This window comes from the organism of the source record quoted next, unplaced genomic scaffold, assembly GCF_019419815.1.
Source record: "Pyrus x bretschneideri cultivar Hongxiangsu unplaced genomic scaffold, Pyrus_bretschneideri_v1 Contig87, whole genome shotgun sequence".
NCBI lineage: Eukaryota > Viridiplantae > Streptophyta > Magnoliopsida > Rosales > Rosaceae > Pyrus > Pyrus x bretschneideri.
In genome coordinates this window covers 371,182-390,514 of record NW_025999828.1, presented here as the reverse complement: position 1 = coordinate 390,514, position 19,333 = coordinate 371,182, and positions in this window count along the sequence as shown.

The window sequence follows — 19,333 nt, the reverse complement described above, 5'->3', positions numbered from 1 at the left end:
CAGTCCAACATTTGTAACTTTTTCATACTTTTTTCTTCTGGGACTGGGAGGTTCGGATTTATGACTCTGTCTCAGCTTTGGTACTGGTAAATGGGATCTTGTACAAAAGTTTATTTCTTTACAAGAGGTCTGGATTTTCCAGCTAAAATCTAAGATATTTGCTGTGATTTGAACTTTCTTACTGTCCCTTTGTTCAGACAATACAAAGATGATTTATAGTTCCTTAAATAAATAAATAAAAGTTCATTTGATATGGTATGTAGTTTTGGTAAAGAAATATGGTATGCAATTAAATTATGGAAGAATATCTTAACAATCTGGTCCAATTTAGATTTAGCCCAATCTAAAATCTACACGTCCTAAATGAGGGTTAATTAACTTCCCTGCTAAGAAATTTTGTTGAGAAGGAAATAAATAGACATAATATATTTTTGACAGTTAGTTACGGAACCTTGTAGGAGCGAGCGCTTAAACATTCGTATTGTTTAAGTAGTTGGATCGAATCTAAACCGTATCTAATCAAGAATCAATTTGAATCGTTGAGATAATCTAACTGCTAAAGCGTGGTTGCCCATGTTCAAAATTTGACGTGGAAAATTTGGTGGAGCTGTTTGATTTGCTGGATCTACTTTATTTGGTGTTCTGGGATCGTGGCGGTGATTAGGTGATGCGATAAACTCATGGGCATCGTACTCTTAATCCCAATTTATGGTTTGAGATTTTGTTCTCACATCATCTCCTTGTAACACATAGTTTAACAGTTTTATTTATCTGTGTAATCGTGCGGATCCCGATGAGCTCGAACTAGTGTTTGAAGATTACTCATTGCTTTGCGATTAGTGATGCTTTATTGTAATATCTCGTTGAATATTTTTGAAAAATGATTGATTATAAATAAATTACATACAATTTAGTTGTTTTTGCAGATTTTGTATGTTTTAGAGCATCTCTAAAGGAGATGTCAAAATTGTCACGTAGGCATACAACAGTAAAAAATAACAGCAAACTCTCTCCAACCGAGCCTTCAGTTTCTTACCTGGCGCTGAGTCATTTGAAGACAAAGCTTTTTGTTGTCAAATTTGACAGTAAATGTCAAATTTATTAAATGATTTTTTAATAGATTAATATAATACATAATAAATGTTGTTGTGTTTTTGAAATATTTGATTGGTTGCCATATTAATTGAACTCCACAAAATGATAAAAAAAATTATTAAATGATATTATTATTTAACATATCGGGTGAAGTAAAATATTGTACAAAATGTCAAATTGCCACATAAGCTATTAATTATCATTTTGATGTTTAAAATTTGATATCTCCTTTATAGATGCTCTTATTTTTGCCTTACGGGTTATTGTTCTTGCAGTCTTGCTAAGACTCGAATTTTGTACACGTATTTAATGTGTTGTAAGTTTTTTTAATTAACATCATTAATTTTGTTCAAGAGAAAATGAAGAAAATATCTGTATAACGTTTTAATTGTTTGAAAGGGAAGAATTATGAACACAGATTCAATTAATGAACTCTTTTCCATTTCGATTCTTTTTTCTTAAGTGTGTAAAAGTGTTAGATTTTTCTTTTCAATACAACGATATATTTACACTAATAAATGAAATATTTTTATAAACAACAAAATAAGACAGTCATAATAATTTGGTATTAAACTCGTCATTCACAAGAGTTAAACCTAACCTCTCACTTACAAGTAGAAACAAAATTATTTGATAATCTTAGTGACTGATGCAGGCCAAGGACTAAAGACGTTATTACATAAAATTACTGGCAGCTGGGATTTAAGTTTTATATATAATACATGCATTTTTAGAGTTATAATGCATGTATCTAGCTTTAAATTTGTGGCTTATGGAATTCCTAGGTTAATGACATTTTATGAAATCATTTGTAGTTTTTTAGGAGTTATATTGTAAGCCTTTATTTTTTATGTCTTTTCATATTTTTCACTTTAAGTTGTAAGCCTATAAATACTTGTATTTGTAAAGAAGAAGGGGAGAAGTTGTTTGAATTATCATATTGATATTTGAGTTGTAAACTCGTTTTTATGTTGCTTTCTCTTTGTAAGAGTCTGCTACTTTGTTCTTTCTATTGTCTAAGTTGTAGGCTGTTATTAGAACCAAAGTTTATAGGGTTTTCAGGCCTCTACTCGCACTAGGAGATAATGGACCCTACTTATCCATTCTATCTATCATTTTAATTTGTTTTTGTCTGCTACGCTCTGCATCAGTTGGTATTAGAGCGTCAACTCAATCCAAGGGTGACGCTATATTCAGCATGTCGCAGATGCCATTAGATGAAGATCTTAATTTGGACCTTCCTCCAGTATTTGATCGTTGCTTGGATAGTTCATGTCCAATATGTTGTGAACATTATTCAAGTGATTCCTCCCGAGTTTGATCGTTCTCCCTTATCACGGTTGTTGTCAAAGTTCTTGTGTGGTTCAACGAAATGTTGATATGGAATCTTGTCTAATTATGAAAAATACTGATTAAAAAGAATTTTTGAAGTTGGAGTTTCATGATTTAATGAGTTCATTGGAAACTTCTGGAGATGTTGATTTAATTGGGGTTGATGTCTTCTACTTCACAATTTCCAAAGTTTTGGTTGACATTATAAATCAAATGAAAGAGAATGTCAAGGTTGCAAGGTATGCTATTAAGGGTGCTTTTCACACTTCAACAATCAATATTAAATGCTCCAAATATCTATTTGTTTGGACCGGCATAGTTCAATTTTATCGCTCCAAATCAGATGATGATCCGAATTCGAGGACGAATTCTCTCCAACCCCACTAGAATGATGCAGGCCAAGGACTGAATGCGTTATTACATAAAATTACTAGTAGCTGGGATTTAAATTTTATAATATAATACATGCATTTTTAGAGTTATAATGCATGTATCTAGCTTTAAATTTGTGGCTTATGAAATTCCTAGGTTAATGGCATTTTATGAAATCATTTAGTTTGTTGGGAGTTATATTGTAAGCCTTTATTTTTTATGTCTTTTCATATTTTTCACTTTAAGTTGTAAGCCTATAAATACTTGTATTTGTAAAAAAGAAGGGGAGAAGTTGTTTGAATTATCATATTGATATTTGAGTTGTAAACTCGTTTTTATGTGTCTTTCTCTTCGTAAGAGTCTGCTGCTTTATTCTTTCTAGTGTCTACGTTGTAAGCTAGTACTAGAACCAAAATTTATAGGGTTTTCAAGCCTCTCCTCGCACTAGGAGATAGTAGTCCATACCTATCCATTCTATCTATCATTTTAATTCATTTATATCCGTAGCGTCCTAACTCACTTAGATAATAAATCGTCTTTATAGTCACACATAAAAGTTTATTATCTATTATCCAAAAAGATGCTTTAAATTCGAATTCGCTTATTGTTGTAAAATGAAATATAATTATTTTAAGTCTCAAAATTGCAAATTCCACTTGTTTGCTCTGTCTGGCGTCTCTTTCTCCTTAAACACTCTTATACTAAATGGGGTTTGGTCAACTTACAATTATATCCACTATTCATTTCTCAATCACAGTCGTTATACTTGAATCCCCTCATTCCCCACTACCAATAATTACCCATTTAGCTCGCACCAGTAAAATTCACTGCATCGTTCTTCCTGCAATGGTTTTACCTCCACAGCCCACAAAGGCTTCCCAAAACCACACAAAACTGCCCACTGCCAGCAAAAGATGTTGACAATAAACGACATTATAATAAAGTATCCACAGAGAAGTGTGTCGTTTTACATAAAAAAAATCACAAGAAATATGTCAAATTTGAACCATGCATTGCATATTTTCACGACCAATTGAAACTCCAAGTTAGTATGTAACTGGTTGAACATTCATTTGACTTGTTCTCAAATGGGAGAATTTTTTATTGTAATCGGAACATGAGTGGTACATCACGTGTTTTTATATAAGCGGTGAGAAATTTTATTTTTTAAGTTATTAACATTTTAACACATATGTCCCACTATTTCTATAGTGACACATGATGTACCACTCCATATTTCAATCACATTGAAAAATCTCTCAACCAAATGATGCATGTAAATAATTTGTATATATACTTGACTGGCAGAGAGAAAAGGAAAATTTACAAATAAGTCCTCCAAAATTTTTCCACCACCTTTTTTAACTAGAGTTTTACTTGTGTCGTCACATGAAGTTCAAATCTTATAGTTAGCAGTTTTTATTAATAAAAGCTTTGGTCACATTTAGGGACTGGCAATAAGGCCATCTTCAACCAAAGAGAATATGTTTAACTCCTGATCAGATTATAGCCCTACCAGAAATTATTTTTTAATGAACAGTGTCAGGACATATATATACAATCTCCAACCGAAGGGGCTATTTTTAAGTCCCCTCAATAATTTATTATTTTAAGTTTGTTCTTTAATTTTATCGGTTAATTGAATTAAACTACCATAGTAAAATAAGGTTGTCGTACATATTTTGAGGGTCACTTGTCGCTAAATGTTGTTTTAAGTTTCATGTTATTAAATATTTTAATTTTACTTACATGTTAACAATTTAGACATTTAGGTAAGATAGTATGGAAGGGTGAAAATGATGTGAAAAATAGTGTAGAAATGACTTAGGTATTTTTAGAAAAAAAAATAGATTTTTTAAATTTTGTCTTAAAAATTAAAAAAAAATATTGAAAAAAATATTGAAGAAAAAAGAAAAAGAAAAAAAAGCTGCATGATGTCAGCTAGCAGCACAACTGGGCCTAACTTTTAGGGCTGGCTAGCTATGTTTGCCCAGCCCTCTAGCCATTTGGTTATATTTTGGCTTGGTGGATCCCAAATTTTATTGGCCCAACCCTCCATTAGAGATGAATTTTGTGTCAAAACAGGTCATGGTTTAACCTATAGCCCTTTGATCGGCTCGGTTGGAGATGACCTAACGTATTCAGATTTATCATTTATATTTGTGTTATCACACAGGTTGACCAACACATAAAACCATATAAAAATAAAGGTAGTTTTCAATTTACTATCTTGAAGTATCGTGGTTTTCAAACTTACATTAAGTTTTTTTCGTCCCAGTGTCATACCTAAAGTGAACATTGTGGGACACTTTCTTACATCTGTTAGCCTTTTAGTCAGAATGTTCATAAGTTCATTAACCCATGACGTGACACCCACGTGGACAATGACTATACCCCCACGTGTCAATCTAGCCCACGTAAACATTAAAAAAATGTAAAAATCAAAATTTAAAGCCAAGACTAATGCCACCACATACATACCCCTATCATTTTTGTTCTTTAATTATCTTTAATTTATTCCATCCAACTTTAAAATAAGAATAAATAAGGTTCTCATCCCTCATTTTACATTCTCATTAATTGAAAGGAGAAATTACACACAAAGTGTACATTTAGTTTTTAATTTTGAATTGAGACAAGGTTTTAAAATTATTTGAAGAAGAGACAAATTTTAATACACATGTAAGTTGACGTCATGGACGTTTTGTGTAAGTGACCTTATTGTCATTCCTTCTTAAGCGTGACTGACAATAAGAGGGCCATTGAGGGGAAATTGGGTCGTTTCTAGTCTAGACATCGCAGTGATCTTGGGTTGATTTCCTTCGCGCGTTGTCTTTCTTCCCTTCCATGTCTTTTGGAAGTACTCATGCCTCTTTCCTATGCGATTGATGCCGAGGAACAACCTCCTTCCTGGATACCGAATCGAGGGTAAACCTTAGGCTTTCTGTGATTTCCCATGGCGTACCTTTGGAACAAGTTCTTGGACCATCTTGCTTGGATTTAGACATGTCACCTTTCGAGGAGGAGCTTGAGCGGTGGAGTCTTCGAAACGGGTGATGGTGTCTTCGATAGTTCTCATCCTTTCGTCTAGTTTCATGAGTCTTGCCCATTCCCTAGCTTGTAGATTCTTCTGGAGATCCTTCACTGATGTGTATATCTTCAGTAAGGCATCCCAGACCTGATTCATGAAAGAGGCATCTTCAACGTTCTGGTTAATGGCTTGACCATCAAGCTATCGCTTGGGCATAACTTCCATAGGGTAGATTGATATTGCAGAGAGGAATAGGAGTTCATTCTTAATAAAAGCACCAATTGTTGGCCCTAAATTTGCGCATCACTGTGAATGGTAATTGTGCACATACTCGAGCAACATGCAAAACAATAAACAATTATGAGCAAGCTTAAGGCGGCCCTTGGGGGCTGCTGGCCAAAGACTCTCCAACGGTCAAGTTAGTGAATGATTTTAGACTCAAGCATTGAGCAATAAAATTGAAGTGTTTAGATTGCGTTACCATAGATGAACCCTAGATGGGTGTATTTATACCGTGGGAGAGATACATTTTTAGCATAGAATCCTCATTCTAAGCCAGGAGAATCTTAGAAGATATTTAGAAGTAGATACTGTACCCTCGTGGTAGTCGTGATTACTTATGGTGCACGTCAATTCCTAAATGGTACTTATAAGGATTTGATTGGGTCAGTATCAAGATCAGATCAGATCGCGTGTCTTGCGGAACAAGTATAATCATCCAACAGAGTTGCAAGGACTCCACTTATTGCCCCGGAGTATTGTGGATGGTGGCACCTCCACTTCGTCTGATACAGCGTCGTTTGGAGCTCGTAGGTTCATAACTGGACTTCTGAGGTAACTATATTCAGATCAGCCTTACTCTAGTCCTGAAAAATCATGGTCCCACACATGGCTTTTCATCCAATGTTTTGTTGCGGAGGGGAATTTTCTTGGTATGTTAGTCATTGTTTATTTTCCAGTTGAATTTGATGATCTGGTTTTGATTATATCTATTGGTTGGTTTGTTTTAAGAAAATTGTATTATTATTTAATTAGTGGTGGATTTTAGTTTGGAGAAAATCAGTGATATGACTATTTAGATGATAAAATGAAAGTTTGGAGTGGGTTTTAGATGTTGGGTTTTGCTTAGATTTTAATAATTTTATGGGTTAGGACTTGCTAACAATTTTTTTATTATCAGGGGAAAAAATATGGAAGATTTCCATTCTGGGTTTAGCTTAAGATCAACAAGAAAGGAAAGGGGAATTTATTAGTTCAAATGTCGAATGTCGATGTCAAAGGAAAAAGGCAAGAGTGTCTAAAGAAATTATGTGTTCTTGCTTTTGCTTCTGTAATTCTTTTTTATTATTTTACCAGTTTTTTTTTTTCACTTGAATGTGTAAAGTTTGAAGATTTGGTTTTGCATTTGTGAATTTTTGGGGTGGTATTCAGCTATGGTGGATTACATTCTAGGTATATCAGAGCCCCAACAATGACATTAAGAGGTAAGCAAACTGAATTTATTAAAAAGTAAAGATTGATTTAAATATAGTTTAAAATATTTTTGCAACGATATACAGTGAAGAAGGGGTTGAGTTGATGACATTTATATAATTTTGTTGAAAATATGCAAACTGATTGTACTAAAAACTATAAAAATTGGTTCTATTAAAAGTATACAAAAATGATTCTACATATAAATGAAATTGCTCATGCAAAAATAGTTGAGGAGGGGTTGTGATGTGATAAATAATAGCACTCAAATTAAAGTCTCTTTTTGACAATTGTAGTATAGATATAAGTAGGGATCGTTCTAGGCCGGGGATTAGGAGGGATTGCTAATCTAATGAAAACTAACTCAATGACACAAAAACATGCTTAAAAACACTTAAGCAAACTCAAAGACTCTAAACTAAACTTATATGACTTGAAACAAACTTAAAAGACTCAAGACAACTCAAAACAATCAAAAAGACTCAATTTAGACTCTAGGACTTAATTTGGACGAAAGTAGAATTGGTTTTGACTCAAAAGACTCAAAAACACACTTTAGGACAAATTTGAAATAAGTAAGTAAAGGGGATTGGGTTTTGAACAAATTTAAGAGAAAAACAAGTAATTAAAAGACTTAGAAGAGATTTGGACGAATTTGGGAAAACCAATGGATGATTAGATAGCTGGGAACACTTTTCCACACATGACATATTCAAACACAAATTGATTTCTAGTTGCTTTTCCGATAAACCATGAACCTCAACACCCCAGATTAACAGTGACATCACTAATTAACCCTCAGATTTTCTTTAAGTTATTGGATTGGATGACATCATACGACAACCCAAAACATTCTTCAAAAGTTCCCTACATGACATCATAATAGAGATACAATTAAAGATCATTACGTTCAATGAAAATCATAAGTATTGACAAAGCACTTGTAACTATGACATCATGATACTCATGCTAGGAATTTACTTAACATGATTGTGAAAACAACATTAACTACTTGTGAATATAAGTTTGTGACGATTATGTGAAACTCCCTTATATTCTAGCACCAAATTCAAGCATGCAAATTAAGTAGGCCTCCCTAATCAACATACAAGAATAAGTTATCCATCAAACGGTTAAGTAAATTGCATTCACAATTTATGAAATCACAACTGGACTTAATCAATTCATATCATAAATATAATCATGGTTTCAAAGCCTCCCCTAGCTAAAACGAGTTTAGCCTCTCATGTTCACAACAAATCAAAGGAAAATTGAATTAAACATTGAAAACAAAAGATAGATTACACCTAAGAATGTTCCAACACTCCAACTTGAATGCACAAACGTCCAAGGCTTCTTCTTTTTCTCTTCTTCCTTGCAAGGTTGCGGCACAAGAGTTCTAGGGTGATTTTGGATGGATTTCTGGGTTGTGAATGGATTTAGGTTGGTAGGGTGGTGCGGCAAAGGTTGGGGATGGTGTATGGATGTTTGGGTGAAGGTATGGAAGTAGGAGAATGGTGGAAAGATGGGTTGAAGGCTGCGGCAAAGAGGTTTATTTTTGTGAAAGATGGCAGATTGTGTATGAGAGTGATTAGGGTTGAATGAGGGGTGCGGCTTTGGTATTTATTTGAGAGAAAGAATCCTAAAAGTTTATTACATAGTTTAGGAAAGGATTTAACCCCAAATCCATAAGGAAAAGGAGATATGAAATCAGAAATCAAAGGGAAAAGGGAAGTAACTTGCGGCATAAATTATATGAAGAGGAATGTGATTTAATGGCATGGATTTTAGGCAAGGATTTGGGATAGAAAAGGTATGTGAGGTGTGGCTGAGGTTGGGGTGAAAAGGAATGTGGTTTTATGACATAAAATAGGAAACAAGGACCTCCCCTTTCACGGCAAGGAAGGAAAAGCCAATGGGTTGCACGCCAAGGAATGTTAAGTTGCAAGGAAGGCTTGGTTTGTGTCAAACATGGGGTCTTTAAGGATTAGCAAAGGTTAAACCAAAATAGGAAACCTTGGCTTAACTTTCCTACTTCAAGTAGGAAACCTTCTTTGACTAGGAATCCTCTTGTGATTAGTAATCCTAACACCTTTAGGTCTTCAATTTCGTCCATTCCTTTTGCTCCAAGCATATGCTATCCATTCCAAGTCCAATTTTGCTCCAAAATGCACCTTTTTGCTTCCTTAGCCATATGAACCTAAAACCACACGAAAATAGCTTAAACTACTAAAATAACTATGAGCTAACAACATAAATGTACGAAAACAAGATAACTAAGTCGTCTAAATATGCTCCTATCAAATTCCCCCACACTTAGCTTTTGCTAGTCCTCGAGCAAAACAAAATAAAAGAAACAACAAACAAAACAAAACACATTCTAAACCTTCCAACATGTACCTCAGGGATTTCCAACGAACATGACACATTAAAGAACATCATTCCCACGGTATTTGGCTTTCTTTACACTTTAGCAAACACTTAACCATAGTTACCACTTACTAGTTCACATTTAATCAATTAAAACAACATTTTGAATGTAGTAACATGCCTTAGAGAATTCCCTCAATTCCTTACTAGAATGCTCTCTATTTTCACACAGATTTTCTAACTACACACCCTACACTAGGTATATGTGAGAAGATTGATTTAAACATGGAGACTAACACTCACATATGTTATAACAAAGAAAGCATTTTCTGGATTTACGACAATGACATGTATATGATCTCATGAATGGAATGCTACTACTTAGAATGAGAACCAGTGATTCCATATGCTCATACCAAATTCAAACTCCACATATTGAACACATAACATCAAGATAGAAGTTGAGGATTGTAACGAGGCTAAGGGTATTGGTTAACAAAGAAAGGTAAGGGATAAACAAAGGTTCTTAAAGCAATAGGAAGCAAAGTAATGAAATCAAAACATGGAATTCACTTTGATGGCAGAAACTAACTTAAATACAAGGGAAGATTCATGCAACATTTAGGGTCAAATTCACACTTTTGGACCATTTCTTCAATAACCAACATTTGTAAGACCATTCTCACTTATTTTTCAACTCTTTTTCTTTCTTCTCACCACTTTCTATTTTCTTTTTATTTTTCCACGAATTTTTTTCTTTATTTTCTTCTTTGCCGTGCCCTATTACCTTCCCCCACACTTGTTTTCTGCAATATGTTGATAAAAAGGAATTCATTCTAAGTCATGCTTCACTATCCTCTAAGAACAAGGGTATGGAAAGTCCTAATCTAGGCTAGGTGAGGATAATGTGGCTAACAAAGAAAATAGGCTTGAAACGGCTCAAAAGGGTTAATCCTACAATACAAATGCAAAAGGATAAGGCTTTTTGGCTTTGGCTTAACTAAACAACTTCAACTTATTGTATGTTATGCAATCAATATCATGCTTTAAATGAAATGGGCATGAGTTCTAGTATTTGGAACTATAATGATGAAATGCATTCTAAGTAGCAACCAAGCAAAGAATGATGAGATCATGCAACGACTTTAGAAAACAAGAAATCACAGATTTATACTCTCCAAAGAATGCTATAGGCTCAAGTCTCTTAGGGATGTAGCTTTAGTTTGAGTTCCTTCCTTCAAGCATGTTACAAAAACTAATTTTCTCTCTGTAATTACATGTGAATTCATAAGCTATAACCATAACCAAGCATAAATCAAACTTCCATCCATGTTTTCAACATTCTTTAATAGTCATGCAATTAAAAACCAAATCCTCATCATTGTGTTGGAAGGTACCCTAAGACACAACAAACACACAAAAACAACTTTAAAACAACTCTTTTTGGGTTTTTCAAAACTATTTTGCAACGTTTTTGTAAATTTTCGTATTTTCTGATCCAAACACATGAAAACACTTCAAAACACACTAAAAACACTTAAAAACAGTGAGAAACAACATTAGAAGTGATAGGTGATAAAATCCCACGAAAATCATGCAAAAACAACTTGTTTACCCCCCCCCCCCCCCACACTTAAATCAAACATTGTCCTCAATGTTTCAAACAAAGACTCACATGCAAACAAGCAACATAAACTTAATGAACTTGACAAAATAAAAACAATAAAGAGAGAGAGAGAGAGAGAGTTAGGAACGCAAATCTGATTTTGTGGAATGAATTGTTGAATTGCCCAAATCCTCTCTAGTTGAATGCATGGGTTGTCTCCCAAGAAGTGCTTGCTTTAACGTCTTGCAGCCGGACGAATTCTTTTCTTAGCATCAATTGGACCCCACGGCATGGAGGGTAATGTCCTCCACAACCTGCCCTTCAATATTTGCATAATAAAGCTTCAATTGATGTCCATTCACCTTGAATTCTTGGCCATTCCTCAAGCTTTGGATTTGAACTGCACCATACGAAAAAACATTAGTAACAACAAAAGGGCCAATCCACTTAGAACGTAACTTACCCGGAAATAAACGAAGGCGAGAATTAAAAAGTAAAACTTTTTGCCCTATGGACAATGTTTTGCCACGGATCATCTTGTCATGAAAAGCCTTGGTCTTTTCCTTGTAAATGCAAGCATTCTCATATGCTTCAAGCCTAATCTCCTCAAGTTCATTCAATTGAAGCTTCCTATGAATTCCAGCCGCATCTATGTCCATATTGAATGTCTTGATCGCCCAATGAGCCTTGTGTTCTAACTCCACGGGGAGATGGCATGGCTTGCCATAGACTAGCCGAAATGGTGACATCCCTATGGGTGTTTTGTAGGCCGTTCGATAAGCCCACAATGCATCCTCCAAACGCAAGCTCCAATCTTTTCTTGTTGGCCCAACGGTCTTCTCCAAGATTTGCTTGATTTCTCTATTGGACACCTCGGCTTGGCCATTGGTTTGAGGATGATAAGGTGTTGAAACCTTATGTGTGACTTGATACTTCTTGAGCAACGCCTCAATGGTACGATTGCAAAAATAAGACTCTCCATCACTAATAAGCACTCTAGGCATCCCAAATCTAGCAAAGATGTTAGTTTTGATAAAATCTGCAACAACTTTAGAATCATTAGTACGGGTGGCCTTGGCTTCCACCCATTTTGAAACATAATCAACCGCAAGCAAAATGTAAGTGAAACCAAACGAAGAATGGAAAGGACCCATGAAATCAATGCCCCAAACATCAAAAATTTCAACATTAAAGATGGGTGTTTGCGGCATTTGGTCCCTTACACCTATATTTCCCATGCGTTGACAACGATCACAAGTTAAACAAAAAGTTCTAGCATCTTTGAAGATTGTAGGCCAATAAAAACCACATTCTAGCACCTTAAGGGCAGTGCGTTGTGTGCCAAAGTGCCCTCCACATGCATAAGTGTGACAAAAGGTTAGAATTGAATTAAATTCACAATCATGCACACAACGACGAACAATCTGATCCGCACAAAATTTCCACAAATATGGGTCATCCCATACATAAAACCGTGCCTCCTTCTTAAGTTTATCACGTTGGTGCTTGGCTATGGTGTTTGGAACACGTTTTGACACCAAAAAGTTCACCAAATCGGCATACCAAGGTTCACTTACTTTAATGGACAGCAATTGCTCATCGGGGAATGTCTCTAGGATGGGTAAGGAGTCTTCATTGCACACCAAACGGCTTAAATGGTCAGCCACCACGTTTTCACTCCCTTTCTTGTCTCGAATTTCAATGTCAAACTCTTGGAGAAGGAGCATCCATCGAATGAGCCTTGGTTTGGCCTCCTTTTTGGTAAATAAGTACTTCAAAGCTACATGGTCAGAATAGACAATCACTTTAGTGCCAAGTAAATATGAACGAAACTTATCTAAAGCAAACACAACGATAAGAAGTTCTTTTTCAGTGGTAGAGTAGTTTAATTGAGCATCATTCAAGGTCTGAGATGCATAATAGATGACATGCGGTTGCTTGTTCTTCCTTTGGCCCAAAACAACCCCTATTGCATAATTGGATGCATCACACATTAGCTCAAAGGGCAAGCTCCAATCAGGTGGGATGATAATTGGTGCCGTGGTAAGCATGTCCTTGAGATGCTTGAATGCCTTCTCACACTCCTCGTTGAACTCAAAAGCCACTTCTTTTTGTAGGAGACGGCATAGGGGTTGTGTAATCTTGGAAAAATCTTTGATAAATCGCCTATAGAATCCTGCATGTCCAAGAAAAGAACAAACCTCTCTAACCAAAGTAGGAGAGGGTAAGTAACGTACAAGATCTATTTTAGACTTATCAACTTCAATTCCTTTTTCAGAGATGATATGACCCAAAACTATGCCTTGTTTGACCATAAAATGACACTTTTCCCAATTTAAAACAAGGTTAGTTTCCATGCATCTTTTCAAAATTAGAGTGAGATTATGCAAACAATCATCAAATGAGTCCCCAAACACACTAAAGTTGTCCATAAAGGCCTCAATAATTTTCTCAACATAACTCGAGAATATACTTACCATGCATCGTTGGAAAGTGGTCGGTGCATTGCATAAACCAAATGGCATACGACGATAAGCAAAAGTACCAAATGGACAAGTAAAAGTGGTCTTTTCTTGATCATCCGGCGCTATGACAATTTGATTATAACCCGAATAACCATCAAGAAAGCAATAAAAAGAATGACCGGCTAACCTTTCAAGCATTTGATCAATGAATAGCAAAGGAAAGTGATTTTTCCTTGTTGCGGCATTTAGCTTCCTATAGTCAATGCAAACTCTCCAACCGGTTTGAATGCGTGTGGGCACAAGTTCTTCCTCTTCATTCTTCACCACCGTGACTCCGGACTTCTTGGGAACTACTTGGACCGGTGAAACCCAACAACTATCCGAGATAGGATAGATGACACCACAATCAAGTAGTTTGATGATTTCCTTCTTCACGACTTCCATCATTGGAGGGTTGAGTTGGCGTTGTGCTTCCTTTGATGGTTTGGCTCCTTCTTCCATGAGAATTCGGTGCATGCATGTGGTAGGGCTTATGCCCTTAATATCGGCTAAAGTTCACCCAATGGCCGTTTTGTGCTCTTTGAGAACCCTCACCAATTTCTCCTCTTCTTGTGCCATGAGTGATGATGCCACAATGACGGGCAATGTGTCTTGCTCGCCCAAGAACACGTACTTCAAGTGGTTTGGTAACGGTTTAAGCTCAAGGGTAGGTGGTTGTTCTATAGAAGGAAGCAACTTGTTAGTTGAAATTGGAATTGACATTTGAATAGGGGACTTACCATTGAGCCGTGGCAAGGACTCTAGGGCAGCCACGGTCTCAATCACCTCATCATCAAAGGGCACGGCATGGTAGTGCAAATTGGTGCCATGGGGTGCTATGGTGGCAGCCACTTAATCCATCATTTCTATGCCATTCGTAAGGACCATTTCAAGTGCATCTTCATGTAATTGATCAAGATGTGCCTGCGCCAATGAATAAAAAATATCAATAGAGAAACATGAATGATCTTCGTTAGGAAATCTCATGGTTTCAAAAATATTAAAATCAATCACTTCCCCATCAAATTCCATCGTTAAAGTGCCTTTAAACACATCGATCTTAGTTCGGGCCATCTTCATGAATGGCCTCCCAAGATGGAGCGGCGAGGATGGAGTATGGGTGGTTTCTTCCATCTCAAGAACGTAGAAATCCACCGGGAAGATCAAGTTATTCACCTGCACTAAAACATCTTCCAAGACGCCCATTGGATAGGCGTTAGATCTATCGGCCAATTGAATAATCACACCATCATTTTTCAATTCACCAAGGTTCATGGATGCATAAATAGAGTATGGCATGACGTTAATTGAAGCTCCTAAGTCTAACATAGCATGTTCGAACTTAGTTTGACCAATAATACAAGGAATTGTAAAGCTACCTGGATCTTTGCACTTTGGTGGTAATTTTCTTTGTAAAACAGCGGAAACGTTTTCACTTACCCTAACCACCTCTTTATGTGAAGCCCTTTTCCTTGTGGTGCAAAGTTCCTTCAAGAATTTGGCATATTTGGGCACTTGCTTGATGGCATCTAGGAGAGGGATATTGACTTAAACTTTCCTAAACGTCTCAAGAATGTCATTCTCATGCTCCTCCTTCTTTGCTTGCAAAAATCTGTGAGGAAAAGGAACATTGGGTGGAATGGGGTTAGAATTAATCAAATTTGAACCCAACTTACCTCTAGTGGGCGAATTGGAGGAATTGGATGCATTAGGGTCCCTAGGTGGTTGCGGTAAAGGTGTTTCTTCCCTTGCCGTGGCCTTGCTTGCCTCATCCTCTTCCAATTGCAGCTTCCCTTCTTCATTAGGACCTGTTTTGGATGGTTTGGATGTAGTGCCAACTTCTTTTCCACTTCTCAAGGTGATTGCTTTGGCAGATTCAAACCCTCCCTTTAGATTAACAATGGTTGAGCTCGGGAGCTTACCTTGGTCTCGGAATTACCCTACAAACTCCGCAATCTACCCAATTTGCTTCTCCAAGTGGTCCACCCTTTTGTCTTGGTTTTGCATGGCTTTGTTTTGATTCTCTTGCCCTTGAGACAAATTGGTAAGTAACTTAAGAAGTGTATCATTGTCCAAAGACGTACCTTGATTGTTTTGGGCAAATTGGGTTGGGTTTGGATTGGAGCCGTATGGCTTGGTGTAGAACCCCAGGGGTTGTTGCCTAAAGCCTCCTTGTTGTTGAGGTTGTTGAGGCTCCCTCCACTTGAAGTTTGGATGGTCTCTCCAACCCGGATTTTATGTGTTGGAATATGGATCATTCTTTGGCTGATTTTGGCTTGGAAATCCAATGGCTTTGCACTCTCCCATCCCCCATTCTCAATCAATTGAGGGCATTTTTCCGAAAGGTGTCCTTGGATAGAACATACGCCACATACAATTGGTCCTTGTATCTTCATTCCTTCGGCCATCTGAGACACAATAGAAGTAAGATTAGCTAATTAAGTTTGAATGTCGAATTGAGAACTTACCTCATGAACTTGTTGCCGTGGGGGGCCCCTTTGCCCAATTCCTTCATATTGTTGTGCATTGAGAGCACGGTTTGCAATTAAGGTCTTGGCTGCCATGGGAGTTTTGTCCACCGATGCACCTCCCGCCAAAGCATCGAGCATTTGCCTTTTAATGGGAAGAAGGCCTTCATAGAAGTATTGAAGTAGAAGCTCCTCCTTCATTTGATTTTGAGGACATGATGCAACAAGGGCTTTAAAACGCTCATAGTACGCCAGAAAAGACTCCCCTTGACTTTGTTGGATTCCGTTAATTTTCTTCCTCAAGAGAATGACTCTTGAAGTAGGGAAGAACTTCTCAAGAAACGCCCTCTTCATGCTCTCCCAAGAAGTGACCATTCCGGGTGCTAGTTCGTATAACCAATCTTTGGCCTTCTCCAATAGTGAGAATGCAAAGGCCTTCATCTTCAAAATATTGCTATCGACATTAATTGGAGTCATGCTTGAAGACACCACCTCGAACTCTTTTAAATGCTTGTTGGGATCCTCCATGGACAGCCCATGGAACTTCGGAATGTAGTGCAACAAACTTGACTTCAATTCAAATTCATAGGTTTTATCTTGAGCCGCCCTTGGGTATTGGATACATAATGGTGCGGCATTGTCCATTCCCGAGGCGGAAAGCTCCTTGATTGTACGATTGTCCGCTGCCATGGCGTGGACCTCTTCTTCCTCCCTTGCCGTGGGCTCCTCTTCCTCCTCAAAGTTAGAGGCCGAACTGGAACTTGATGGGTGAAGTTCTGGGTCCTTCTTCTTCCTTCTCAAAGTGCGCTCAAAATCGTCATCAAAATCCAAGATGTTTGCACGAATAGGTTGAGAACTACGAGTCATAAACTAGTACCTACAAACAAGAAAAGAAACAAGGTCAGTAGCTAAAACAAAGAGATATGAAAAAGAAACAAAAAGAAACAACGGGGGATTAGCAAAGTTGCTAATCCCAGGCAACGGCGCCCAAAATTTGATGTGATAAATAATAGCACTCAAATTAAAGCCTGTTTTTGACAATTGTAGTATAGATATAAGTAGGGATCGTTCTAGTCCGGGGATTAGGAGGGCTTGCTAATCTAATGAAACTGACTCAATGACACAAAAACATGCTTAAAAACACTTAAGCAAACTCAAAGACTCTAAACTAAACTTATATGACTTGAAACAAACTTAAAAGACTCAAGACAACTCAAAACAATAAAAAAGACTCAATTTAGACTCTAGGACTTAATTTGGACGAAAATAGAATTGGTTTTGACTCAAAAGACTCAAAAACACACTTTAAGACAGATTTGAAATAAGTAAGTAAAGGGGATTGGGTTTTGAACAAATTTAAGAGAAAAACAAGTAATTAAAAGACTTAGAAGAGATTTGGATGAATTTGGGAAAACCAATGGATGTTTAGATAGCTGGGGAACACTTTTCCACACATGACATATTCAAACACAAATTGATTTCTAGTTGCTTTTCCGATAAACCATGAACCTCAACACCCCAGATTAACAGTGACATCACTAATTAACCCTCAGATTTTCCTTAAGTTATTGGATTGGATGACATCATACGACAACCCAAAGCATTCTTCAAAAGTTCCCTACATGACATCATAATAGAGATACAATCAAAGATCATTACGTTCAATGAAAATCATAAGTATTGACAAAGCACTTGTAACTATGACATCATGATACTCATGTTAGGAATTTACTGAACATGATTGTGAAAACAACATTAACTACTTGTGAATATAAGTTTGTGACGATTATGTGAAACTCCCTTATATTCTAGCACCAAATTCAAGCATGCAAATTAAGTAGGCCTCCCTAATCAACATACAAGATTAAGTTATCCATCAAACGGTTAAGTAAATTGCATTCACAATTTATGAAATCACAACTGGACTTAATCAATTCATATCATAAATATAATCATGGTTTCAAAGCCTCCCCTAGCTAAAACGAGTTTAGCCTCTCATGTTCACAACAAAACAAAGGAAAATTGAATTAAATATTGAAAACAAAAGATAGATTACACCTAAGAACGTTCCAACACTCCAACTTGAATGCACAAACGTCCAAGGCTTCTTCTTCTTCTTCTCTTCTTCCTTGCAAGGTTGCGGCACAAGAGTTCTAGGGTGATTTTGGATGGATTTCTGGGTTATGAATGGATTTAGGTTGGTAGGGTAGTGCGGCAAAGGTTGGGGATGGTGTATGGATGTTTGGGTGAAGGTATGGAAGTAAGAGAATGGTGGAAAGATGGGTTGAAGGCTTCGGCAAAGAGGTTTGTTTCTGTGAAAGATGGCAGATTGTGTATGAGAGTGATTAGGGTTGAATGAGGGGTGCGGCTTTGGTATTTATTTGAGAGAAAGAATCCTAAAAGTTTATTACATAGTTTAGGAAAGGATTTAACCCCAAATCCATAAGGAAAAGGAGATATGAAATCAGAAATCAAAGGGAAAAGGGAAGTAACTTGCGACAGAAATTATATGAAGAAGAATGTGATTTAATGGCATGGATTTTAGGCAAGGATTTGGGATAGAAAAGGTATGTGAGGTGTGGCTGAGATTGGGGTGAAAAGGAATGTGGTCTTATGACATAAAATAGGAAACAAGGACCTCCCCTTTCACGGTAAGGAAGGAAAAGTTAATGGGTTGCACGGCAAGGAATGTTAAGTTGCAAGGAAGGCTTGGTTTGTGTCCTAGAGTGCATAGAAGTCTTCAATGTTGCTGAAACATGGGGTCTTTAAGGATTAGGAAAGGTTAAACCAAAATAGGAAACCTTGGCTTAACTTTCCTACTTCAAGTAGGAAACCTTCTTTGACTAGGATTCCTCTTGTGATTAGGAATCCTCTTATGATTAGGAATCCTAACACCTTTAGGTCTTCAATTTCGTCCATTCTTTTTGCTCCAAGCATATGCTATCCATTCCAAGTCCAATTTTGCTCCAAAATGCTCCAAAATGCACCTTTTTGCTTCCTTAGGCATATGAACCTAAAAACACACGAAAATAGCTTAAACGACTAAAATAACTATGAACTAACAACATAAATGTACGAAAAC